Raw genomic sequence first — 27550 nt, forward strand, 5'->3', positions numbered from 1 at the left:
AAGCATCTTTAATGGTCTTCTGACTCCTGACGTAGCTGGAGAGACATTTGCTATTATTCTCAGAATTGGGCACCATCTTCTTTTCCAAAGATCTCTGAGCTTCTCTAATGGCTGCTTTTGTCTCCCTCGATTGTGGGTGATATTTGACCCAATTCTCCTGTAAACTGAATTCATCCTGATCCGATCTGGGTTAAATGTAAGACAGTTCGGGGAGTCAGGAATCATTCACCGCTAGACCCACACTGAGAGGTAAAACCCCAGACGGTTCCTTAGTAAGGATTCCTCTGGTACCTCAGCATATCTTTGTCAGCTATCTTACAGTCCACTCCTGGAGGCCCCACTCCCTGAGCCTACAACCTTCAGCAGGGTCAGTGGTGGAGTTCCGCAGTGGGAGTGATCCCAGAGTAACTGTCGGGATCGCCCCCACTCTGTGGATGGTCCGGATCGTGTATTTTTAGTGATCCTGGTGTCTAACACGCACACATCAATAAAACCGGGAATTCTGGAAACACACTGCAGGTCCTTCTTTATCTGGAGATCAAATGACTGTTGTATAATTGTACCAGCAGTTCACAGGCTCCTGGGAACTCCTCCCTCTGCTATTTTAATTCAGACTTTAAATCATTTATTTTAAGTGGGTTTATTTTAAATGAGTCAACGCCTGCCTTAAATGGTCGACTCAGGACTGTCACACAAACAGGTTAAATCTTCATAGAATAATTACCACAGTCAGTTTTAAACTGGACGCCGCACAGTGACTTTGCTGTCAGTGAAGAGAGACGAGAAAGACCAAAGTGCCGTTTGCCCCTCTCAGTGTGGCCCTGAAGGACTGTGTCCGGGCTGAAGTTCTGTTCCCACCGGACGATCCTCCCCCCAGATTGTCCTTTCTGAGCTCCAGTCAGGTGATGCTAAACACTCAGGTGGGAAAGGCCAAAATCTACAACAAGGTGTTTAAAACAAAGCTGATTTATTGAACAGATATCCAGAATATTAAACTCTAGCCCAGTTATAGGGGTTATTAACATCAGGAGAAACAAACCCCAACTGTCAGAATGAACATGGTTCAGTCCTGGATGGGATTAACTGCAGAATCCAACCCCTGCAGTCATATGTGAACTCGCTGGAGTCTCAGCACGTGTGATGACTGAGTGAATCCCTTCCCACACACGGAGCAGGTGAACAGTCTCTCCACAATGTGGGTGAGTTGATGTGTCAGCAGTTCATTTCTGCTTCTCAAGCTCTTCTCACAGTCACTGAGTTAAAAGGTCACTCAATAGTGTGAACAAGTGGATGTTTCAGAAGGTGGGATGAATTAGTGAATCCCTTCCCACACACGGAGCAGCTGAACAGTCTCTCCCCAGTGTGAGTGCGTTGATGTCTCAGCAGATCATTTCTGATTTTAAATCTTTTCTCACAGTCAGAACATTTAAAGGTCTCTCTTCAGTGTGAACTCGCTGGTGTGACAGAAGGAGGGATGACCGAGTGAATCTCTTCTTTCACACAGAGCAGGAGAACGGTCTCTCCCCAGTGTGAGTGCGTTGGTGTTTCAGCAGATTAAATTTGCTTTTAAACCTCTTCTCACAGTCAGAACATTTGAAAGGTCTCTCATCAGTGTGAACTCGCTGGTGTGTCAGCAGGGCGGATGACTGAGTGAATCCTTTCCCACACACGGAGCAGGTGAACGGCTTCTCCCCAGTGTGAGTGCGTTGGTGTTTCATCAGTTCAATTTTGCTTTTAAACCTCTTCTTACAGTCAGAACATTTAAAAGGTCTCTCATCAGTGTGAACTCGCTGGTGTGACAGCAGGTTGGATGACTGAGCGAATCTCTTCCCACACACGGTGCAGGTGAACGGCCTCTCCCCCGTGTGAGTGCGTTGGTGTATCAGCAGAATAGTTTTCCTTTTAAACCTCTTCTTACAGTCAGAACATTTAAAAGGTCTCTCATCAGAGTGAACTCGCTGGTGTCTCAGCAGGATGGATGACTGAGTGAATCCCTTCCCACACATGGAGCAGGTGAACGGCCTCTCCCCAGTGTGATTGTGTCGATGAGTTTCCAGCTCTGAAGGGTAATTGAATCCCTTCCCACAGTCCCCACATTTCCACGGTTTCTCCGTGGTCCGGGTGTCCTTGTGTCTCTCCAGGTTGGACGATCAGTTGAAACCTCGTCCACACACAGAACACGTGTACGGTTTCTCCCCGCTGTGAATGGTGCGATGTTTTTTCAGGCTGTGTAACTGGTTAAAGCTCTTTCCACAGTCAGTGCACTGGAACACTCTCACTCGGGTGTGTGTGTCTCGGTGCTTTCCCACTCACACTGATGTTTGAAATCTTCTCCCACAGATAGAACAGACAAACATTTCTCCTTCCACATTCAAAGGCCGATGATATTCAGGTCCTGATGAATCGAGTGACTCTGTCAGATCTTGACGTGATCTTTGATTTGAGTTTCCCTCTGCAAATCCTCCCCTGTGAAAGGAGTTTATAAAAGTTATCACTGTAAGTACAGGATAGAAATTCAGATCAGATAACTTTACTTTCTATGGAACATTACTTCCTCTCTCATTCCTCAAAGCTGTAAATCCCCGTCCCACACACTCTCCCTCCTCCCTGTGCTGAAATCCAAACCCATCGCATCATCTTTCAGTGGGCCTAAACCGTGAGTGAAAGGGTGAGAGAAGAATGTGAGAGTGAATGTGAGAGTGAGTGTGAGAGTGAGTGTGAGAAAGTGTGAGTGTGAGAGAATGAGTGTGAGAGAGTGTGAGTGCAGCAGTGGGCTCGGTGTGGAGAATGAAGTGGGGCAGGTGGAGCATGTTTCAGTGGGGCAGCAGTGATCATAATCTCATTAGGTTTAGAATAGTTACAGAAAAGGACAGGGGACAGTCAAATGTGAAAATACTTAACTGGAGGAGGGCAAATTCCAGTGAGTTAAAAAGGGATCTTGTCCAGGTGGATTGGAATCAAAAATTGGCAGGCAGAACAATGGGAGGCCTTCAAGGAGGAGTTGGTTTGGGTGCAGAGTGGACAGATGTCCACGGGAGAGAAAGGAAGGGCATCCAAAGCTAGAGCTCCCTGTATGACGAAAGAGATAGAGATTAAAATGAAACAGAAAAAGGAGGCTTATGAGGAATGTAAGGTTCATAATACAGTCGTGAACCAGGCTGAACGAAGAAAGTACAGAGATCTAAAAAAGGGAATAAGAGGTGCAAAGAGGGAGTATGAGAATATATTGGTGGTAAACATAAAAGGGAATCCAAAAGTCTTTTATAAACATACAAATAGTAAAAGGGGAGTCAGAGGAAGGGTGGGGTCGATTCGGGACAAAAAAGGAGATCTTCTTGTGGAGGCAGAGGGCATGGCTGAGGCACTAAATGATTACTTTACATCCGTCTTCACAAGAGAAGAGGATTCTGCCATTTTAGCAGGAAAGGAGGAGGTCGTTCTGATATTGGAGACGATAAAAATCGATAAAGAGGAGGTACTTAAAAGATTGGCAGTGCTCAAAGTAAAAAAGTCTTTCGGTCCAGATGGGATGCCTCCTCGATTACTGAGGGAAGTAAGGGTGTAGATAGCAGAGGCTCTGACCACAATCTTCCAATCCTCCTTGGATGTGGGAGTGGTGTCTGAGGACTGGAGGATTGCAAGTGTCACACCCCGTTCATAAATGTGGGAGAGGGATAAACCCGGCAATTACAGGCCAGTCAGCCTAACGTCGGTGGTGGGAAACTTCGAGAGACCAGAATCTGGGACAAAATTAATTCTCACTTGGAAGAACATGGGTTAATAAATGACAGTCAATATAGATTTGATAAAAGTAAAATCATGTCTGACTAATTTGATTGAGTTCTTCAATGAAATAACGAGAGGGTTGATGAGGGTAGTGACTCGATGTTGTGCACATGGACATTTAAAAGGCGTTTGGTAAAGTACCACCAAATGGACCTGTTGGTAAAATTGAAGCCCATGGCAGCATGGATACAAAATTGGCTGAGAGACAGAACGTGGAGATCAGTGATGAACCGTTGTTTTACAGACTGGAAGGAAGTATACAGTGATGTTCCACAGGGGTTGGTATTCGGACCATGACTCTTTTTTGAGATATATTAATGACCGAGAAGTGTAACCAGTGGGTGCCGCAAGGATCAGTGCTTGGGCCTCAGCTGTTTACAATATATATCAATGACTTAGATGATGGAACCAAGTGCAATGTATCCAAGTTTGCTGATGATACAAAGCTAAGTGGGAAAGTAAGTTGTGAGGGGGACACAAAGAGTCTGCAAAGGGATATGGACAGGTGAAGTGAGTGGGCGAGAAGGTGGCAGATAGAGTATTATGTGGGGAAATGTGAGGTTATTCACTTTGGTAGGAAGAATAGAAAAACAGAATACTTTTTAAATGGTGAGAAACTATTAAATGTTGGTGTTCAGAGGGATTTGGGTGTCCTCGTACAAGAAACACTGAAAGTTAACTTGCAGGTACAGCGAGCAATCAGGAAAGCAAATAGAATGATGGAATTTATTGCAAGGCGGTTGGAGTAGCTCCCGAACCGATCACCATTTGTCCTTTATCAACGGATGCTCCCCGACTCATCACCATTTCTCCTTCTTTTATAGACGCTCCATGGCCGATCACCATTTCTCCTTCATTCACAGACGCTCCCTGACCGATCTCCATTTCTCCTTCATTTATGGACGCTCCCTGACCGATCACCATTTTTCCTTCATTTACAGACGCTCCCTGACCGATCTCCATTTCTCCTTCATTTACGGACGCTCCCTGACCGATCCCCATTTCTCCTTCATTTACAGACGCTCCCTGACCGATCTCCATTTCTCCTTCATTTATGGACGCTCCCTGACCGATCACCATTTCTCCTTCATTTACAGACGCTCCCTGACTGATCTCCATTTCTCCTTCATTGACAGACGCTCCCTGACCAATCACCATTTCTCCTTCATTTACAGACGCTCCCTGACCGATCACCATTTCTCCTTCATTTACAAACGCTCCCTGACCGTCACCATTTCTCCTTCATTTACAGACGCTCCCTGACCGATCTCCATTTCTCCTTCATTTACGGACGCTCCCTGACCGATCCCCATTTCTCCTTCATTTACAGACGCTCCCTGACCGATCTCCATTTCTCCTTCATTTATGGACGCTCCCTGACCGATCACCATTTCTCCGTCATTTGCAGACGCTCCCTGACTGATCTCCATTTCTCCTTCATTGACAGACGCTCCCTGACCAATCACCATTTCTCCTTCATTTACAGACGCTCCCTGACCGATCACCATTTCTCCTTCATTTACAAACGCTCCCTGACCGATCACAATTTCTCCTTCATTTACAGACGCTCCCTGACCGATCACCATTTCTCCTTCATTTACAAACGCTCCCTGACCGATAACAATTTCTCCTTCATTTACAGATGCTCCCTGACTGATCACCGTTTCTCCTTCATTTACAGACACTCCCTGATGATCACAGCATCTCCTTCATTAACAGACGCTCCCGAACGAACACCATTTCCGCTTCATTTACAGACGCTCCCTGACCGATCACCATTTCTCCTTCATTTACAGACGCTCCCTGATTCGATGAGTCACGAGGTTTGACGCTGACACTGCGCATGCTCGGAGGCCGCGGGCCGTGTGTTGAGTTTCGGGTCTGATCTAAACCGGAGCCCCCGGAGTGTAGAGAGAGAGAGGAGAATGTTCACTGTTTGATATTCGGGCCCGGGGCCGCACTCGGGGTTTGTGAAGCCCCCGCCCCCTCCCCCGGGGTTTATTAACCCGCTCCCCCCGCCCATCTCTCACCTGTTGCCGACACGATCTCGGCCTCACTCCCCGCCCGCCGCGCATGCTCAGCTCACACTGCCCGGGTGATTGACGGGAGCTCCGGACCAATAGGAAGAGCGGAGAGGGGCTGGAGGACCGAGCGGGCGGTTGGTCCTCCAACCAATGGGAGTGGGTGAGGGGCGGGACTTGCGGCACCGAGTGGGCGGGGCTGAGCCCGGATCTCCCTCATTGGCTGAAACTCTGCATCAATTTTAAACCTGATTGATGTCAAACTCGAGGGAAAAACTGGACTTCAATAAAGGACAAAGAGGAGGGAATATTGGAGGGAATAACACAGTGTAGGGATAAAATGGATTAATTCAGGACAGACAGCAGGGAATATTGGAGGGAATAACACAGTGTAGGGATAAAATGGATTAATTCAGGACAGACAGCAGGGAATATTGGAGGGAATAACACAGTGTAGGGATAAAATGGATTAATTCAGGACAGACAGCAGGGAATATTGGAGGGAATAACACAGTGTAGGGATAAAATGGATTAATTCAGGACAGACAGCAGGGAATATTGGAGGGAATAACACAGTGTAGGGATAAAATGGATTAATTCAGGACAGACAGCAGGGAATATTGGAGGAAATAACACAGTGTAGGGATAAAATGGATTAATTCAGGACAGACAGCAGGGATTATTGGAGGGAATAACACAGTGTAGGGATAAAATGGATTAATTCAGGACAGACAGCAGGGAATATTGGAGGGAATAACACAGTGTAGGGATAAAATGGATTAATTCAGGACAGACAGCAGGGAATATTGGAGGGAATAACACAGTGTAGGGATAAAATGGATTAATTCAGGACAGACAGCAGGGAATATTGGAGGGAATAACACAGTGTAGGGATAAAATGGATTAATTCAGGACAGACAGCAGGGAATATTGGAGGGAATAACACAGTGTAGGGATAAAATGGATTAATTCAGGACAGACAGCAGGGAATATTGGAGGGAATAACACAGTGTAGGGATAAAATGGATTAATTCAGGACAGACAGCAGGAAATATTGGAGGGAATAACACAGTGTAGGGATAAAATGGATTAATTCAGGACAGACAGCAGGGAATATTGGAGGAAATAACACAGTGTAGGGATAAAATGGATTAATTCAGGACAGACAGCAGGGAATATTGGAGGGAATAACACAGTGTAGGGATAAAATGGATTAATTCAGGACAGACAGCAGGGAATATTGGAGGGAATAACACAGTGTAGGGATAAAATGGATTAATTCAGGACAGACAGCAGGGAATATTGGAGGGAATAACACAGTGTAGGGATAAAATGGATTAATTCAGGACAGACAGCAGGGAATATTGGAGGGAATAACACAGTGTAGGGATAAAATGGATTAATTCAGGACAGACAGCAGGGAATATTGGAGGGAATAACACAGTGTAGGGATAAAATGGATTAATTCAGGACAGACAGCAGGGAATATTGGAGGGAATAACACAGTGTAGGGATAAAATGGATTAATTCAGGACAGACAGCAGGGATTATTGGAGGGAATAACACAGTGTAGGGATAAAATGGATTAATTCAGGACAGACAGCAGGGAATATTGGAGGGAATAACACAGTGTAGGGATAAAATGGATTAATTCAGGACAGACAGCAGGGAATATTGGAGGGAATAACACAGTGTAGGGATAAAATGGATTAATTCAGGACAGACAGCAGGGATTATTGGAGGAAATAACACAGTGTAGGGATAAAATGGATTAATTCAGGACAGACAGCAGGGATTATTGGAGGAAATAACACAGTGTAGGGATAAAATGGATTAATTCAGGACAGACAGCAGGGATTATTGGAGGGAATAACACAGTGTAGGGATAAAATGGATTAATTCAGGACAGACAGCAGGGAATATTGGAGGGAATAACACAGTGTAGGGATAAAATGGATTAATTCAGGACAGACAGCAGGGATTATTGGAGGAAATAACACAGTGTAGGGATAAAATGGATTAATTCAGGACAGACAGCAGGGAATATTGGAGGGAATAACACAGTGTAGGGATAAAATTGATTAATTCAGGACAGACAGCAGGGAATATTGGAGGAAATAACACAGTGTAGGGATAAAATGGATTAATTCAGGACAGACAGCAGGGATTATTGGAGGAAATAACACAGTGTAGGGATAAAATGGATTAATTCAGGACAGACAGCAGGGAATATTGGAGGGAATAACACAGTGTAGGGATAAAATGGATTAATTCAGGACAGACAGCAGGGATTATTGGAGGAAATAACACAGTGTAGGGATAAAATGGATTAATTCAGGACAGACAGCAGGGAATATTGGAGGGAATAACACAGTGTAGGGATAAAATGGATTAATTCAGGACAGACAGCAGGGAATATTGGAGGAAATAACACAGTGTAGGGATAAAATGGATTAATTCAGGACAGACAGCAGGGAATATTGGAGGAAATAACACAGTGTAGGGATAAAATGGATTAATTCAGGACAGACAGCAGGGAATATTGGAGGAAATAACACAGTGTAGGGATAAAATGGATTAATTCAGGACAGACAGCAGGGAATATTGGAGGAAATAACACAGTGTAGGGATAAAATGGATTAATTCAGGACAGACAGCAGGGAATATTGGAGGGAATAACACAGTGTAGGGATAAAATTGATTAATTCAGGACAGACAGCAGGGAATATTGGAGGAAATAACACAGTGTAGGGATAAAATGGATTAATTCAGGACAGACAGCAGGGAATATTGGAGGAAATAACACAGTGTAGGGATAAAATGGATTAATTCAGGACAGACAGCAGGGAATATTGGAGGAAATAACACAGTGTAGGGATAAAATGGATTAATTCAGGACAGACAGCAGGGAATATTGGAGGGAATAACACAGTGTAGGGATAAAATGGATTAATTCAGGACAGACAGCAGGGAATATTGGAGGAAATAACACAGTGTAGGGATAAAATGGATTAATTCAGGACAGACAGCAGGGAATATTGGAGGAAATAACACAGTGTAGGGATAAAATGGATTAATTCAGGACAGACAGCAGGGAATATTGGAGGAAATAACACAGTGTAGGGATAAAATGGATTAATTCAGGACAGACAGCAGGGAATATTGGAGGAAATAACACAGTGTAGGGATAAAATGGATTAATTCAGGACAGACAGCAGGGAATATTGGAGGGAATAACACAGTGTAGGGATAAAATTGATTAATTCAGGACAGACAGCAGGGAATATTGGAGGAAATAACACAGTGTAGGGATAAAATGGATTAATTCAGGACAGACAGCAGGGAATATTGGAGGAAATAACACAGTGTAGGGATAAAATGGATTAATTCAGGACAGACAGCAGGGAATATTGGAGGAAATAACACAGTGTAGGGATAAAATGGATTAATTCAGGACAGACAGCAGGGAATATTGGAGGGAATAACACAGTGTAGGGATAAAATGGATTAATTCAGGACAGACAGCAGGGAATATTGGAGGAAATAACACAGTGTAGGGATAAAATGGATTAATTCAGGACAGACAGCAGGGAATATTGGAGGGAATAACACAGTGTAGGGATAAAATGGATTAATTCAGGACAGACAGCAGGGAATATTGGAGGAAATAACACAGTGTAGGGATAAAATGGATTAATTCAGGACAGACAGCAGGGATTATTGGAGGAAATAACACAGTGTAGGGATAAAATGGATTAATTCAGGACAGACAGCAGGGATTATAGGAGGAAATAACACAGTGTAGGGATAAAATTGATTAATTCAGGACAGACAGCAGGGATTATTGGAGGAAATAACACAGTGTAGGGATAAAATGGATTAATTCAGGACAGACAGCAGGGATTATTGGAGGGAATAACACAGTGTAGGGATAAAATGGATTAATTCAGGACAGACAGCAGGGATTATTGGAGGAAATAACACAGTGTAGGGATAAAATGGATTAATTCAGGACAGACAGCAGGGATTATTGGAGGAAATAACACAGTGTAGGGATAAAATGGATTAATTCAGGACAGACAGCAGGGATTATTGGAGGGAATAACACAGTGTAGGGATAAAATGGATTAATTCAGGACAGACAGCAGGGATTATTGGAGGAAATAACACAGTGTAGGGATAAAATGGATTAATTCAGGACAGACAGCAGGGATTATTGGAGGGAATAACACAGTGTAGGGATAAAATGGATTAATTCAGGACAGACAGCAGGGAATATTGGAGGAAATAACACAGTGCAGGGATAAAATGGATTAATTCAGGACAGACAGCAGGGATTATTGGAGGGAATAACACAGTGTAGGGATAAAATGGATTAATTCAGGACAGACAGCAGGGATTATTGGAGGGAATAACACAGTGTAGGGATAAAATGGATTAATTCAGGACAGACAGCAGGGAATATTGGAGGAAATAACACAGTGTAGGGATAAAATGGATTAATTCAGGACAGACAGCAGGGAATATTGGAGGAAATAACACAGTGCAGGGATAAAATGGATTAATTCAGGACAGACAGCAGGGATTATTGGAGGAAATAACACAGTGTAGGGATAAAATGGATTAATTCAGGACAGACAGCAGGGATTATTGGAGGAAATAACACAGTGTCGGGATAAAATTGATTAATTCAGGACAGACAGGGATTATTGGAGGAAATAACACAGTGTAGGGATAAAATGGATTAATTCAGGACAGACAGCAGGGATTATTGGAGGGAATAACACAGTGTAGGGATAAAATGGATTAATTCAGGACAGACAGCAGGGATTATTGGAGGGAATAACACAGTGTAGGGATAAAATGGATTAATTCAGGACAGACCGCAGGGATTATTGGAGGGAATAACACAGTGTAGGGATAAAATGGATTAATTCAGGACAGACAGCAGGGATTATAGGAGGGAATAACACAGTGTAGGGATAAAATGGATTAATTCAGGACAGACAGCAGGGATTATTGGAGGAAATAACACAGTGTAGGGATAAAATGGATTAATTCAGGACAGACAGCAGGGAATATTGGAGGAAATAACACAGTGTAGGGATAAAATGGATTAATTCAGGACAGACAGCAGGAAATATTGGAGGAAATAACACAGTGCAGGGATAAAATGGATTAATTCAGGACAGACAGCAGGGAATATTGGAGGAAATAACACAGTGTCGGGATAAAATGGATTAATTCAGGACAGACAGCAGGGATTATTGGAGGAAATAACACAGTGTAGGGATAAAATGGATTAATTCAGGACAGACAGCAGGGATTATTGGAGGGAATAACACAGTGTAGGGATAAAATGGATTAATTCAGGACAGACAGCAGGGATTATTGGAGGGAATAACACAGTGTAGGGATAAAATGGATTAATTCAGGACAGACAGCAGGGAATATTGGAGGAAATAACACAGTGCAGGGATAAAATGGATTAATTCAGGACAGACAGCAGGGAATATTGGAGGAAATAACACAGTGTAGGGATAAAATGGATTAATTCAGGACAGACAGCAGGGAATATTGGAGGAAATAACACAGTGTCGGGATAAAATGGATTAATTCAGGACAGACAGCAGGGATTATTGGAGGAAATAACACAGTGCAGGGATAAAATGGATTAATTCAGGACAGACAGCAGGGATTATTGGAGGAAATAACACAGTGTAGGGATAAAATGGATTAATTCAGGACAGACAGCAGGGAATATTGGAGGAAATAACACAGTGTAGGGATAAAATGGATTAATTCAGGACAGACAGCAGGGAATATTGGAGGAAATAACACAGTGTCGGGATAAAATGGATTAATTCAGGACAGACAGCAGGGATTATTGGAGGAAATAACACAGTGTCGGGATAAAATGGATTAATTCAGGACAGACAGCAGGGATTATTGGAGGAAATAACACAGTGTAGGGATAAAATGGATTAATTCAGGACAGACAGCAGGGAATATTGGAGGAAATAACACAGTGCAGGGATAAAATGGATTAATTCAGGACAGACAGCAGGGATTATTGGAGGAAATAACACAGTGTAGGGATAAAATGGATTAATTCAGGACAGACAGCAGGGAATATTGGAGGAAATAACACAGTGCAGGGATAAAATGGATCAATTCAGGACAGACAGCAGGGAATATTGGAGGGAATAACACAGTGTAGGGATAAAATGGATTAATTCAGGACAGACAGCAGGGAATATTGGAGGAAATAACACAGTGCAGGGATAAAATGGATCAATTCAGGACAGACAGCAGGGATTATTGGAGGGAATAACACAGTGTAGGGATAAAATGGATTAATTCAGGACAGACAGCAGGGATTATTGGAGGGAATAACACAGTGTAGGGATAAAATGGATTAATTCAGGACAGACAGCAGGGATTATTGGAGGAAATAACACAGTGTAGGGATAAAATGGATTAATTCAGGACAGACAGCAGGGAATATTGGAGGAAATAACACAGTGCAGGGATAAAATGGATTAATTCAGGACAGACAGCAGGGATTATTGGAGGGAATAACACAGTGTAGGGATAAAATGGATTAATTCAGGACAGACAGCAGGGATTATTGGAGGGAATAACACAGTGTAGGGATAAAATGGATTAATTCAGGACAGACAGCAGGGAATATTGGAGGAAATAACACAGTGTAGGGATAAAATGGATTAATTCAGGACAGACAGCAGGGAATATTGGAGGAAATAACACAGTGCAGGGATAAAATGGATTAATTCAGGACAGACAGCAGGGAATATTGGAGGAAATAACACAGTGCAGGGATAAAATGGATTAATTCAGGACAGACAGCAGGGAATATTGGAGGAAATAACACAGTGCAGGGATAAAATGGATTAATTCAGGACAGACAGCAGGGAATATTGGAGGAAATAACACAGTGCAGGGATAAAATGGATTAATTCAGGACAGACAGCAGGGATTATTGGAGGAAAAAGTACAGTGTAGGGATAAAATGGATTAATTCAGGACAGACAACAGGGAATATTGGAGGAAATAACACAGTGTAGGGATAAATTGGATTAATTCAGGACAGACAGCAGGGAATATTGGAGGAAATAACACAGTGTATGGATAAAATGGATTAATTCAGGACAGACAGCAGGGATTATTGGAGGAAATAACACAGTGTAGGGATAAAATGGATTAATTCAGGACAGACAGCAGGGATTATTGGAGGGAATAACACAGTGTAGGGATAAAATGGATTAATTCAGGACAGACAGCAGGGAATATTGGAGGGAATAACACAGTGTAGGGATAAAATGGATTAATTCAGGACAGACAGCAGGGAATATTGGAGGGAATAACACAGTGTAGGGATAAAATGGATTAATTCAGGACAGACAGCAGGGAATATTGGAGGGAATAACACAGTGTAGGGATAAAATGGATTAATTCAGGACAGACAGCAGGGAATATTGGAGGGAATAACACAGTGTAGGGATAAAATGGATTAATTCAGGACAGACAGCAGGGAATATTGGAGGAAATAACACAGTGTAGGGATAAAATGGATTAATTCAGGACAGACAGCAGGGATTATTGGAGGGAATAACACAGTGTAGGGATAAAATGGATTAATTCAGGACAGACAGCAGGGAATATTGGAGGGAATAACACAGTGTAGGGATAAAATGGATTAATTCAGGACAGACAGCAGGGAATATTGGAGGAAATAACACAGTGTAGGGATAAAATGGATTAATTCAGGACAGACAGCAGGGAATATTGGAGGGAATAACACAGTGTAGGGATAAAATGGATTAATTCAGGACAGACAGCAGGGAATATTGGAGGGAAATAACACAGTGTAGGGATAAAATGGATTAATTCAGGACAGACAGCAGGGAATATTGGAGGGAATAACACAGTGTAGGGATAAAATGGATTAATTCAGGACAGACAGCAGGAAATATTGGAGGGAATAACACAGTGTAGGGATAAAATGGATTAATTCAGGACAGACAGCAGGGAATATTGGAGGAAATAACACAGTGTAGGGATAAAATGGATTAATTCAGGACAGACAGCAGGGAATATTGGAGGGAATAACACAGTGTAGGGATAAAATGGATTAATTCAGGACAGACAGCAGGGAATATTGGAGGGAATAACACAGTGTAGGGATAAAATGGATTAATTCAGGACAGACAGCAGGGAATATTGGAGGGAATAACACAGTGTAGGGATAAAATGGATTAATTCAGGACAGACAGCAGGGAATATTGGAGGGAATAACACAGTGTAGGGATAAAATGGATTAATTCAGGACAGACAGCAGGGAATATTGGAGGGAATAACACAGTGTAGGGATAAAATGGATTAATTCAGGACAGACAGCAGGGATTATTGGAGGAAATAACACAGTGTAGGGATAAAATGGATTAATTCAGGACAGACAGCAGGGAATATTGGAGGAAATAACACAGTGTAGGGATAAAATGGATTAATTCAGGACAGACAGCAGGGATTATTGGAGGGAATAACACAGTGTAGGGATAAAATGGATTAATTCAGGACAGACAGCAGGGAATATTGGAGGGAATAACACAGTGTAGGGATAAAAATGGATTAATTCAGGACAGACAGCAGGGATTATTGGAGGAAATAACACAGTGTAGGGATAAAATGGATTAATTCAGGACAGACAGCAGGGAATATTGGAGGGAATAACACAGTGTAGGGATAAAATTGATTAATTCAGGACAGACAGCAGGGAATATTGGAGGAAATAACACAGTGTAGGGATAAAATGGATTAATTCAGGACAGACAGCAGGGATTATTGGAGGAAATAACACAGTGTAGGGATAAAATGGATTAATTCAGGACAGACAGCAGGGAATATTGGAGGGAATAACACAGTGTAGGGATAAAATGGATTAATTCAGGACAGACAGCAGGAATATTGGAGGGAATAACACAGTGTAGGGATAAAATGGATTAATTCAGGACAGACAGCAGGGAATATTGGAGGAAATAACACAGTGTAGGGATAAAATGGATTAATTCAGGACAGACAGCAGGGAATATTGGAGGGAATAACACAGTGTAGGGATAAAATGGATTAATTCAGGACAGACAGCAGGGAATATTGGAGGGAATAACACAGTGTAGGGATAAAATGGATTAATTCAGGACAGACAGCAGGGAATATTGGAGGGAATAACACAGTGTAGGGATAAAATGGATTAATTCAGGACAGACAGCAGGGAATATTGGAGGGAATAACACAGTGTAGGGATAAAATGGATTAATTCAGGACAGACAGCAGGAATATTGGAGGGAATAACACAGTGTAGGGATAAAATGGATTAATTCAGGACAGACAGCAGGGATTATTGGAGGAAATAACACAGTGTAGGGATAAAATGGATTAATTCAGGACAGACAGCAGGGATTATTGGAGGAAATAACACAGTGTAGGGATAAAATGGATTAATTCAGGACAGACAGCAGGGATTATTGGAGGGAATAACACAGTGTAGGGATAAAATGGATTAATTCAGGACAGACAGCAGGGAATATTGGAGGGAATAACACAGTGTAGGGATAAAATGGATTAATTCAGGACAGACAGCAGGGATTATTGGAGGAAATAACACAGTGTAGGGATAAAATGGATTAATTCAGGACAGACAGCAGGGAATATTGGAGGGAATAACACAGTGTAGGGATAAAATTGATTAATTCAGGACAGACAGCAGGGAATATTGGAGGAAATAACACAGTGTAGGGATAAAATGGATTAATTCAGGACAGACAGCAGGGATTATTGGAGGAAATAACACAGTGTAGGGATAAAATGGATTAATTCAGGACAGACAGCAGGGAATATTGGAGGGAATAACACAGTGTAGGGATAAAATGGATTAATTCAGGACAGACAGCAGGGATTATTGGAGGAAATAACACAGTGTAGGGATAAAATGGATTAATTCAGGACAGACAGCAGGGAATATTGGAGGGAATAACACAGTGTAGGGATAAAATTGATTAATTCAGGACAGACAGCAGGGAATATTGGAGGAAATAACACAGTGTAGGGATAAAATGGATTAATTCAGGACAGACAGCAGGGAATATTGGAGGAAATAACACAGTGTAGGGATAAAATGGATTAATTCAGGACAGACAGCAGGGAATATTGGAGGAAATAACACAGTGTAGGGATAAAATGGATTAATTCAGGACAGACAGCAGGGAATATTGGAGGAAATAACACAGTGTAGGGATAAAATGGATTAATTCAGGACAGACAGCAGGGAATATTGGAGGGAATAACACAGTGTAGGGATAAAATTGATTAATTCAGGACAGACAGCAGGGAATATTGGAGGAAATAACACAGTGTAGGGATAAAATGGATTAATTCAGGACAGACAGCAGGGAATATTGGAGGAAATAACACAGTGTAGGGATAAAATGGATTAATTCAGGACAGACAGCAGGGAATATTGGAGGAAATAACACAGTGTAGGGATAAATGGATTAATTCAGGACAGACAGCAGGGAATATTGGAGGGAATAACACAGTGTAGGGATAAAATGGATTAATTCAGGACAGACAGCAGGGAATATTGGAGGAAATAACACAGTGTAGGGATAAAATGGATTAATTCAGGACAGACAGCAGGGAATATTGGAGGAAATAACACAGTGTAGGGATAAAATGGATTAATTCAGGACAGACAGCAGGGAATATTGGAGGAAATAACACAGTGTAGGGATAAAATGGATTAATTCAGGACAGACAGCAGGGAATATTGGAGGAAATAACACAGTGTAGGGATAAAATGGATTAATTCAGGACAGACAGCAGGGAATATTGGAGGGAATAACACAGTGTAGGGATAAAATTGATTAATTCAGGACAGACAGCAGGGAATATTGGAGGAAATAACACAGTGTAGGGATAAAATGGATTAATTCAGGACAGACAGCAGGGAATATTGGAGGAAATAACACAGTGTAGGGATAAAATGGATTAATTCAGGACAGACAGCAGGGAATATTGGAGGAAATAACACAGTGTAGGGATAAAATGGATTAATTCAGGACAGACAGCAGGGAATATTGGAGGGAATAACACAGTGTAGGGATAAAATGGATTAATTCAGGACAGACAGCAGGGAATATTGGAGGAAATAACACAGTGTAGGGATAAAATGGATTAATTCAGGACAGACAGCAGGGAATATTGGAGGGAATAACACAGTGTAGGGATAAAATGGATTAATTCAGGACAGACAGCATGGAATATTGGAGGAAATAACACAGTGTAGGGATAAAATGGATTAATTCAGGACAGACAGCAGGGATTATTGGAGGAAATAACACAGTGTAGGGATAAAATGGATTAATTCAGGACAGACAGCAGGGATTATAGGAGGAAATAACACAGTGTAGGGATAAAATTGATTAATTCAGGACAGACAGCAGGGATTATTGGAGGAAATAACACAGTGTAGGGATAAAATGGATTAATTCAGGACAGACAGCAGGGATTATTGGAGGGAATAACACAGTGTAGGGATAAAATGGATTAATTCAGGACAGACAGCAGGGATTATTGGAGGAAATAACACAGTGTAGGGATAAAATGGATTAATTCAGGACAGACAGCAGGGATTATTGGAGGAAATAACACAGTGTAGGGATAAAATGGATTAATTCAGGACAGACAGCAGGGAATATTGGAGGGAATAACACAGTGTAGGGATAAAATGGATTAATTCAGGACAGACAGCAGGGATTATTGGAGGAAATAACACAGTGTAGGGATAAAATGGATTAATTCAGGACAGACAGCAGGGATTATTGGAGGGAATAACACAGTGTAGGGATAAAATGGATTAATTCAGGACAGACAGCAGGGAATATTGGAGGAAATAACACAGTGCAGGGATAAAATGGATTAATTCAGGACAGACAGCAGGGATTATTGGAGGGAATAACACAGTGTAGGGATAAAATGGATTAATTCAGGACAGACAGCAGGGATTATTGGAGGGAATAACACAGTGTAGGGATAAAATGGATTAATTCAGGACAGACAGCAGGGAATATTGGAGGAAATAACACAGTGTAGGGATAAAATGGATTAATTCAGGACAGACAGCAGGGAATATTGGAGGAAATAACACAGTGCAGGGATAAAATGGATTAATTCAGGACAGACAGCAGGGATTATTGGAGGAAATAACACAGTGTAGGGATAAAATGGATTAATTCAGGACAGACAGCAGGGATTATTGGAGGAAATAACACAGTGTCGGGATAAAATTGATTAATTCAGGACAGACAGGGATTATTGGAGGAAATAACACAGTGTAGGGATAAAATGGATTAATTCAGGACAGACAGCAGGGATTATTGGAGGGAATAACACAGTGTAGGGATAAAATGGATTAATTCAGGACAGACAGCAGGGATTATTGGAGGGAATAACACAGTGTAGGGATAAAATGGATTAATTCAGGACAGACCGCAGGGATTATTGGAGGGAATAACACAGTGTAGGGATAAAATGGATTAATTCAGGACAGACAGCAGGGATTATAGGAGGGAATAACACAGTGTAGGGATAAAATGGATTAATTCAGGACAGACAGCAGGGATTATTGGAGGAAATAACACAGTGTAGGGATAAAATGGATTAATTCAGGACAGACAGCAGGGAATATTGGAGGAAATAACACAGTGTAGGGATAAAATGGATTAATTCAGGACAGACAGCAGGAAATATTGGAGGAAATAACACAGTGCAGGGATAAAATGGATTAATTCAGGACAGACAGCAGGGAATATTGGAGGAAATAACACAGTGTCGGGATAAAATGGATTAATTCAGGACAGACAGCAGGGATTATTGGAGGAAATAACACAGTGTAGGGATAAAATGGATTAATTCAGGACAGACAGCAGGGATTATTGGAGGGAATAACACAGTGTAGGGATAAAATGGATTAATTCAGGACAGACAGCAGGGATTATTGGAGGGAATAACACAGTGTAGGGATAAAATGGATTAATTCAGGACAGACAGCAGGGAATATTGGAGGAAATAACACAGTGCAGGGATAAAATGGATTAATTCAGGACAGACAGCAGGGAATATTGGAGGAAATAACACAGTGTAGGGATAAAATGGATTAATTCAGGACAGACAGCAGGGAATATTGGAGGAAATAACACAGTGTCGGGATAAAATGGATTAATTCAGGACAGACAGCAGGGATTATTGGAGGAAATAACACAGTGCAGGGATAAAATGGATTAATTCAGGACAGACAGCAGGGATTATTGGAGGAAATAACACAGTGTAGGGATAAAATGGATTAATTCAGGACAGACAGCAGGGAATATTGGAGGAAATAACACAGTGTAGGGATAAAATGGATTAATTCAGGACAGACAGCAGGGAATATTGGAGGAAATAACACAGTGTCGGGATAAAATGGATTAATTCAGGACAGACAGCAGGGATTATTGGAGGAAATAACACAGTGTCGGGATAAAATGGATTAATTCAGGACAGACAGCAGGGATTATTGGAGGAAATAACACAGTGTAGGGATAAAATGGATTAATTCAGGACAGACAGCAGGGAATATTGGAGGAAATAACACAGTGCAGGGATAAAATGGATTAATTCAGGACAGACAGCAGGGATTATTGGAGGAAATAACACAGTGTAGGGATAAAATGGATTAATTCAGGACAGACAGCAGGGAATATTGGAGGAAATAACACAGTGCAGGGATAAAATGGATCAATTCAGGACAGACAGCAGGGAATATTGGAGGGAATAACACAGTGTAGGGATAAAATGGATTAATTCAGGACAGACAGCAGGGAATATTGGAGGAAATAACACAGTGCAGGGATAAAATGGATCAATTCAGGACAGACAGCAGGGATTATTGGAGGGAATAACACAGTGTAGGGATAAAATGGATTAATTCAGGACAGACAGCAGGGATTATTGGAGGGAATAACACAGTGTAGGGATAAAATGGATTAATTCAGGACAGACAGCAGGGATTATTGGAGGAAATAACACAGTGTAGGGATAAAATGGATTAATTCAGGACAGACAGCAGGGAATATTGGAGGAAATAACACAGTGCAGGGATAAAATGGATTAATTCAGGACAGACAGCAGGGATTATTGGAGGGAATAACACAGTGTAGGGATAAAATGGATTAATTCAGGACAGACAGCAGGGATTATTGGAGGGAATAACACAGTGTAGGGATAAAATGGATTAATTCAGGACAGACAGCAGGGAATATTGGAGGAAATAACACAGTGTAGGGATAAAATGGATTAATTCAGGACAGACAGCAGGGAATATTGGAGGAAATAACACAGTGCAGGGATAAAATGGATTAATTCAGGACAGACAGCAGGGAATATTGGAGGAAATAACACAGTGCAGGGATAAAATGGATTAATTCAGGACAGACAGCAGGGAATATTGGAGGAAATAACACAGTGCAGGGATAAAATGGATTAATTCAGGACAGACAGCAGGGAATATTGGAGGAAATAACACAGTGCAGGGATAAAATGGATTAATTCAGGACAGACAGCAGGGATTATTGGAGGAAAAAGTACAGTGTAGGGATAAAATGGATTAATTCAGGACAGACAACAGGGAATATTGGAGGAAATAACACAGTGTAGGGATAAATTGGATTAATTCAGGACAGACAGCAGGGAATATTGGAGGAAATAACACAGTGTATGGATAAAATGGATTAATTCAGGACAGACAGCAGGGATTATTGGAGGAAATAACACAGTGTAGGGATAAAATGGATTAATTCAGGACAGACAGCAGGGATTATTGGAGGGAATAACACAGTGTAGGGATAAAATGGATTAATTCAGGACAGACAGCAGGGAATATTGGAGGGAATAACACAGTGTAGGGATAAAATGGATTAATTCAGGACAGACAGCAGGGATTATTGGAGGGAATAACACAGTGTAGGGATAAAATGGATTAATTCAGGACAGACAACAGGGAATATTGGAGGAAACAACACAGTGCAGGGATAAAATGGATTAATTCAGGACAGACAGCAGGGAATATTGGAGGAAATAACACAGTGTAGGGATAAAATGGATTAATTCAGGACAGACAGCAGGGAATATTGGAGGAAATAACACAGTGCAGGGATAAAATGGATTAATTCAGGACTGACAGCAGGGAATATTGGAGGAAATAACACAGTGTAGGGATAAATTGGATTAATTCAGGACAGACAGCAGGGAATATTGGAGGGAATAACACAGTGTAGGGATAAAATGGATTAATTCAGGACAGACAGCAGGGAATATTGGAGGAAATAATACAGTGTAGGGATAAAATGGATTAATTCAGGACAGACAGCAGGGATTATTGGAGGAAATAACACAGTGTAGCGATAAAATGGATTAATTCAGGACAGACAGCAGGGATTATTGGAGGAAATAACACAGTGTAGGGATAAAATGGATTAATTCAGGACAGACAGCAGGGATTGTTGGAGGAAATAACACAGTGTAGGGATAAAATGGATTAATTCAGGACAGACAGCAGGGATTATTGGAGGAAATAACACAGTGTAGGGATAAAATGGATTAATTCAGGACAGACAGCAGGGAATATTGGAGGGAATAACACAGTGTCGGGATAAAAGGGATTAATTCAGGACAGACAGGGGGGATAATTGGAGGAAATAACACAGTGTAGGGATAAAATGGATTAATTCAGGACAGACAGCAGGGATTATTGGAGGAAATAACACAGTGTAGGGATAAAATGGATGAATTCAGGACAGACAGCAGGGAATATTGGAGGAAATAACACAGTGTAGGGATAAAATGGATGAATTCAGGACAGACAGCAGGGAATATTGGAACAAATAACACAGTGTAGGGATAAAATGGATTAATTCGGGACAGACAGCAGGGAATATTGGAGGAAATAACACAGTGTAGGGATAAAATGGATTAATTCAGGACACACAGCAGGGATTATTGGAGGAAATAACACAGTGTAGGGATAAAATGGATTAATTCAGGACACACAGCAGGGATTATTGGAGGAAATAACACAGTGTAGGGATAAAATGGATTAATTCAGGACAGACAGCAGGGAATATTGGAGGAAATAACACAGTGTAGGGATAAAATGGATTAATTCAGGACAGACAGCAGGGAATATTGGAGGAAATAACACAGTGTAGGGATAAAATGGATTAATTCAGGACAGACAGCAGGGATTATTGGAGGAAATAACACAGTGTAGGGATAAAATGGATTAATTCAGGACAGACAGCAGGGAATATTGGAGGAAATAACACAGTGTGGTGATAAAATGGATTAATTCAGGACAGACAGCAGGGAATATTGGAGGAAATAACACAGTGTGGTGATAAAATGGATTAATTCAGGACAGACAGCAGGGAATATTGGAGGAAATAACACAGTGTAGGGATAAAATGGATTAATTCAGGACAGACAGCAGGGAATATTGGAGGAAATAACACAGTGTAGGGATAAAATGGATTAATTCAGGACAGACAGCAGGGAATATTGGAGGAAATAACACAGTGTAGGGATAAAATGGATTAATTCAGGACAGACAGCAGGGAATATTGGAGGAAATAACACAGTGTGGTGATAAAATGGATTAATTCAGGACAGACAGCAGGGAATATTGGAGGAAATAACACAGTGCAGGGATAAAATGGATTAATTCAGGACAGACAGCAGGGAATATTGGAGGAAATAACACAGTGTAGGGATAAAATGGATTAATTCAGGACAGACAGCAGGGAATATTGGAGGAAATAACACAGTGTCGGGATAAAAGGGATTAATTCAGGACAGACAGGGGGGATAATTGGAGGAAATAACACAGTGTAGGGATAAAATGGATTAATTCAGGACAGACAGCAGGGAATATTGGAGGAAATAACACAGTGTCGTGACAAAATGGATTAATTCAGGACCGACAGCAGGGATTATTGGAGGGAATAACACAGTGTAGGGATAAAATTGATTAATTCAGGACAGACAGCAGGGATTATTGGAGGAAATAACACAGTGTGGGGATAAAATGGATTAATTCAGGACAGACAGCAGGGATTATTGGAGGAAATAACACAGTGTAGGGATAAAATGGATTAATTCAGGACAGACAGCAGGGATTATTGGAGGAAATAACACAGTGTAGGGATAAAATGGATTAATTCAGGACAGACAGCAGGGATAATTGGAGGAAATAACACAGTGTAGGGATAAAATGCAATGGATGTTGTGAAGATGGATTGTTAAAAAGTGTTTGATAAGATGCCGGACAGGAGGCTTGTTTGGTTTTTTTTATTCGTTCACGGGATGTGGGCGTCGCTGGCGAGGCCGGCATTTATTGCCCATCCCTAATTGCCCTTGAGAAGGTGGTGTTGAGCCGCCTTCTTGAACCACTGCAGTCCGTGTGGTGACGGTTCTCCCACAGTGCTGTTAGGAAGGGAATTCCAGGATTTTGACCCAGCGACAATGAAGGAACGGCGATATATTTCCAAGTCGGGATGGTGTGTGACTTGGAGGGGAACGTTGATCAGATTAAAGCTCACGGTATTACAGGGAATGGGTCAGTGTGGATGGGAAGTTGGATAAAGGGCAGAGTATTGGTTAATGGATGTTTTTCAGACTGTGGGGATGTAAACAGTGGTGTCCCCAGGGGCAGTGTTGGGACCATGTCTCTTCTCAATACAGAGCAATGACCTGGGCTTGGGTACAAGGGCATAAGATCAACATTTCCTGACAACACCAAGATCGGGAGCATTAAGAACTGTGAAGAGGAATTTTAGCAACTTCAGTGTGACATCGGAACATTAGGAACAGGAGTCGGCCATTCAGCCCCTCGATCCTGTTCCACCAATCAGTGAGATTGGTGTCAGTGACTGTGGGTTTGGTTTGTATCAGAGTGGAGGAGATTGGTATCAGTGACTGTGGGGTTGGTTTATATCAGAGTGGAGGAGATTGGTGTCAGTGACTGTGGGTTTGGTTTATATCAGAGTGGAGGAGATTGGTGTCAGTGACTGTGGGGTTGGTTTTTATCAGGCAGGAGGTGATTGGTGTCAGTGACTGTGGGGTTGGTTTTTATCAGGCAGGAGGTGATTGGTGTCAGTGACTGGGTTCAGGAACTGGAATTAGCCATTTAGCCCCTCAAGCCTGCTCTGCCATTCAAGTTGATTGAGACTAATCTGTGCCACAACTCCATTTACTCTTCTTTGCTCCATGTCTCTTTCAACCCTCACACAACACAAATCTATCAATCTCAATATTGAAAATTTCAATCGAGCCCCAGCATCCACAGCCTTTCGGGGAAGTGAGTTTGTAATTTCCACCACCCTCTGTTTGAAAATTTGCCACCTTATTTTGCTCTTAAATGACCGAGCTCGAATTGTAAGAATATGAAGAAGGTGGCAGATGGAGTATCATGTGGGGAAATGTGAATTGTTTCACTTTGGTAGGAAGAATAGAAAAGCAGAATATTTGTAAAAGGTGAGAGACTATGAAATGTTGTTGTTCACAGAGATTTGGGTGTCCTTGTACACGGATCACAGAAAGTTAATATCCACGTACAGCAAACAATTAAGAAAGCAAATGGTATGTTGGCCTTTATTGCAAGGGGGTTGGAGTATAAGAGTAAGGAAGTCTTGCTGCAATTATATCGGGCTTTGGTGAGACCACACCTGGAACACTGTGTACAGTTTTGGTCTCCTTACCGGAGGAAGGATATACTTGATTAGAGGGGGTGCAACGAAGGTTCACTGAATTATTTCCTGGGATGAGAGGGTTGTTGTATGAGAGAGTGAGCAGAATGGCTCTATATTCTCTGGAGTTTTGAAGAATGAGAGGTGATCTCATTGAAACACCTAAAATTCTTGGAGGGCTTGACAGGGTAGTTGCTGAGAGGCTGTTTCCCCTGGCTGCAGAGTCGAGAACTCGGGGGCATAGTCTCAGGATAAGGGTTCGGCCATTTAGGACTGAGATAAGGAAACATTTCTTCACTCAGAGGGTTGCGAATATTTGGAATTCTCTACCCCAGAGGGCTGTGGATGCTCAGTCATTGAATATATTCAAGACTGAGATCGAGAGATTTTTGGACACCAAGGGAATCAAGGAATCGGGCTGGAAAGTGGAGTTAAGGTAGAAGATCAGCCATGTCCTTACTGAATGGCAGAGCAGGCTCGAGGGGCCGTATGGCCCACTCCTGCTCTTATTTCTTATGCGCTCTTGTTCTGGATTCCCCTCCAGAAGAAATCATTTCTCTGAATCTACCTTATTGAATCCCTTTATTATTTTAAACACCTCGATGAGGTCACATCTCAATGTTCTAAACTCATGGGAATAAAAACCAAGTTTATGCCACCTCTCCTCATAATTTAACCCTTTTAACCCCGGCATCATTCTGGTGAATCTGCACTGTACCTTTTCTAAGGCCGATTTATCTCTCCCTCGGTTCGGTGCCCAGTTCTCCAGGTGGGGTCTGACCAAGGTTCATTACAACTGAAGCATCACTTCTGTATTCCAACCCCACTCAAGATAAAGGTCAACATTCAATTAGACTTGTTGATTATTGTCAAGATTTGTAAGGTATTTGCAAAGAATTCTAGGGGATCTTAGAGTTGGGATTTTTCTTTATTCTGTCCACTCAAGGAGTTTGATAACAGACTTACTCCTTTGAATTTAGTGCTGGATTATTGGGCCTTGATGTGTTTACTTGTTTGTATTTTGTTAAATACATTTGCTGAGTGTATTTAAATTTAAGACGAGATTCCCAGGCCTGATGCTCTATTCACACATCGAAGGTGAGAGAGATGCTGTGGGACACACGATAAGTCCAGTCGCTGAAAGTGATTCACAGACTGGGTTTTGTGTTTAGTGATCCCGGGTACATTACTGATACCTTCCCTGGATCCCAAGGCTGGGAGAGGCACTCGGGAAGGACTGGGGAGCTGGGACTTGGCCATGAGAGTAATTGAAGATATGAGAACTGAAATAATCTACAGTGAGAAAGGAGAAAAGGCAGAATAATCGGTAATGAGGACATCAATTAGTCTCTTATCTTGAATTCATCAAGTAATTGACCCATTCTGTTTGAAACAAAGTTGATTTATTTGACATCGATCCAGAATATTGAATTTCAGCCCAGTTATAGCGGTTATTAACATCAGCAGAAACAAATCCCAACTTCCAGAATGAGGTTCTGCTGCTGAAACCCTCATCCGTGCCTTTGTTTATCTCCAGACTCGACTATTCCAATGCTCTCCAGGCCCGGCCTTCCACTTTACACCCTCCGTAAACTTGAACCCACAATCTCCAGATCAATAATCAGTCCCATTATTCATTGTGTCACTGGCCCAGGCTGTGGAGAACACGGAGCAGCTCCCACTCCCACAGCACTGCGGTATGAGCAGGTACCGAGTCAGCCTCAGTCATGAGCACTGGAATCCACGAGTCCGGGTGTGTCAAAGGTGCACGGTGAACAATCACCAAAGTGAAACATTTTTGCCGCTTCCCTTCGATACCTCAGCTGGTCGAGCGACAAGACTGTCATGGAAAATAAGACAAAGTCACCCTTCCATCATTTGTTCAATTCCTGCTCGAAGGAGAACGCGTGATTTTGCAATAAGCAGCAATTAGTTCAAGGTCGCTCTCTGAACTTTACAGGCACCTCACAGATTAACATGTTGCCATGAAGGCACAGGACGTCTCTTTTCCTTTCTCAAACCTGAAAACTTTCTGTGTCTGCCCAAACAAGGCTGCTCTGCCTCTGCTCACCAGCAGGGAGCGCTTTTGAGCAGCAACACTTCAAAACACTCAGCTCTCGCTTTCAGGCAAAAGAAGTCTTCGATCAGCACCGGACTCCACGAGTCTGAACGTGTCAACAGGCGCACGGTGAACAATCACCAAAGACAGCACTGTTTATCACTTCCCTTCGATAGCTCAGCTGCTAGAGCGGAGGACTGTAGTGAATAAAACAAAATAAAGTCATCCTTAGGTCGCTGGTTCAATTCCGGCTCGAAGGAGTGAGTGTGATTTTGGAATAAGCAGCAATTACCTCAAGGTCACTCTCTGAACTTCACAGGCAGCTCACAGATTAACATGTTGCCACAGGACACAACTTTTCCTTTCCAAAACCGAAAAGCTTTCTGTGTCTGCCCGAGCACGGCTGTTTCACTCGAGCATTTCCCTCTGCTCACCAGCAGGGAGTGCCTTTGAGCAGCAACACTTCAAATCGCCCTCAATTTCAGGCAAAATGGTCTTCGATCAGTCAGTCAGTCAGGGCTCTCGCTGCTCCTCGAGCTCGGGCGGCTGTTGCTTTCCGGTGACCTCGTCTTCCTTCCGAAGGCTCGGGCTCTTCTCAGCATCGCTCATGATTACTGCGGCTTCCCGTTCTGCTGTTCCTCACTTGCTGATGCTCGATACCGCCGATTGGAGCAAAGTATTTAATATATTCAGGGAGCGGCAACCCAAGGCAAGATTTCTCTGCTGGTCTTGGAGCAGCTTGAAGGCGAGTGTGAGGCAGGAACTGTGAGGGGCGATTTACAAACAGCAAACGAGGAATTAGCTCAACTGGTGGAGCGCTCACTTGG

The 27550-nt window shown here is 42.2% G+C and overlaps 1 non-coding gene and 1 pseudogene across 1 annotated transcript; one reads left to right on the forward strand and one right to left on the reverse strand.

Annotated features, from left to right (window-relative positions):
• LOC137310667 (zinc finger protein 229-like) overlaps positions 1 to 27550 on the reverse strand; it is a 90346-nt pseudogene that overhangs the window by 49865 nt on the left and 12931 nt on the right.
• trnay-gua (transfer RNA tyrosine (anticodon GUA)) lies at positions 26890 to 26983 on the forward strand. Its single transcript has 2 exons — positions 26890 to 26926; positions 26948 to 26983. It is a non-coding gene; the product is annotated as a tRNA-Tyr (tRNA).

This window comes from Heptranchias perlo, unplaced genomic scaffold (genome assembly GCF_035084215.1).
Source record: "Heptranchias perlo isolate sHepPer1 unplaced genomic scaffold, sHepPer1.hap1 HAP1_SCAFFOLD_269, whole genome shotgun sequence".
In the NCBI taxonomy this organism is placed as follows: domain Eukaryota; kingdom Metazoa; phylum Chordata; class Chondrichthyes; order Hexanchiformes; family Hexanchidae; genus Heptranchias; species Heptranchias perlo.